The 1,638-nt window shown below is 41.3% G+C and overlaps 1 protein-coding gene across 1 annotated transcript in view; it reads right to left on the bottom strand.

Moving 5' to 3' along the window:
- LOC101859899 (hemocyte protein-glutamine gamma-glutamyltransferase) overlaps window positions 1–1,638 on the bottom strand; it is a gene marked incomplete in the record, with an annotated part of 69,221 nt that overhangs the window by 66,973 nt on the left and 610 nt on the right.

Here is a 1,638-nt window from a genome sequence, read left to right on the forward strand (position 1 = left end):
CCCCCCCCCACAGGGCAGTGCTACTGACTGAAGTTGTCTTTAGGCCATTCCCAAAGAGGGGATATTAACATGTTCTTAAGCACAGTAGAATTGTAAATGGGCTGATTTATCAATGGCATGCTCATATTGTGCCGGAACAACATAGGGGGAATTGCTGCTTTTTCTTTCCTCATCCTTACTATCTTCATTGTTCCTCTACTTCTTTAGAATGTTTGTCACTCTGTTGTAAACGGCAATTTCCGGGGTGCCTCGATAGTCGAAGCAGACTTTATGCTGTTGAGGCTAGAGAGGTGAGCAGAGTAAGCCTGATTCCCTGTTTGAACTTCTCTGTTGATATCCACCCCTTAGCTCTTATATGACCTTATGCAGTTGCGAGCGCCATAAAATGGTAAAACTTTACTAAAACTTTAAAAAAGAAATGTTCTCCGTACATGGGAATCAAATTCCGGCCTTCTGCGTATGGCGGCGGATTGCCTCACCGCTACACCTCAGGCGCTGGTTATTTATTGTTGCGGCCCAAAATTAACAAATTATCACAACGAGCGATGTAACAGTTTTGAACGTCAACCACAGTGTTATTTTTTTATCTACCACTTATGTAATTTAACCCACTTTCATTGTTTTGTTGGGGTTTTTTTTTTCTTCTGCCAATAGACCATACTACTTAAGAGAAGGAAAGCCGGGGAACGAGAGGAAGAGAATGAAAAGAGAAGAACTTGCATTATGCTCTCAGGGTTAAGTGGCTATTTTTTCCCCTCAAACTACACAAGGTCAGTCGAGTGCTGTCTTGTTGTGACCCAATTGTTCTTTTTATGGGTTTTTTTGTAACAAGTGTCTAAACTGTTGACAATTTTCTCTCGTGAGCCCGAATTTATCACCGCTAACGCCCGTGTTCCGTAGAATTTCAGTTCCGTTTTATAGAAACTCCTGTTTTCTGTTTTCACGTGGACCCCAACACTTGCAATTATGATTTAACTCAAACCAAGAGAAATGGAATACGTTCAAGATTACGCTAAACCGTAGATATATTCAGTTGTAATATCTTAGACCGCGCATTGTCATGGCCGCCACTCTTTGCTCTCTTTAAAAACTGCTGCGCCGGGAAGCACCATAGGCACACTCACATTAATGAAGGTCAAAACACACGTCTCGCTATAGTCGAGTGCGCAAGTAACCTTTTCCACCTCACAGTCTTTTGGTTCGAGGTAGAGTCAAATGGTGCGCTTTCCTGTGAACAGGAATTGCGTCAGAGTGCATTGTCTTGGATAATAATATTATAACACAAGCCCATGCACAAAGCTCGCTATTGTCGTGAGAAAGGAATAAAAGTGTGCAAAGGTTAATAGGGTGAATGAGATAGTGAGTGTGGCTGGATGGCTTTGCCTGGACGTAGCCCAGATTACAATGTGGGCGTGTCTTCTGAGGGAGTTTTTTTTTTTTTTACCCAAATGTGTATGTGGCTTTGAGGAAGTGGCACCTCATGATTTACGCCTTATTTTGAGCTCAGTGGAAGTCTCGTTTATTTCTTTGTTTGTTTGTTTGCTTGTTTGTTTGTTCATTGGTTGGTTAGTTTGCTTTTGTTTCCTGTTATTTTGCATTATTTTTGGGGGGTTTTGTTTTTGTTTTGATTTTTTTTTT

The sequence above is a fragment of the Aplysia californica genome, unplaced genomic scaffold (assembly GCF_000002075.1).
Source record: "Aplysia californica isolate F4 #8 unplaced genomic scaffold, AplCal3.0 scaffold00009, whole genome shotgun sequence".
Lineage (NCBI taxonomy): Eukaryota > Metazoa > Mollusca > Gastropoda > Aplysiida > Aplysiidae > Aplysia > Aplysia californica.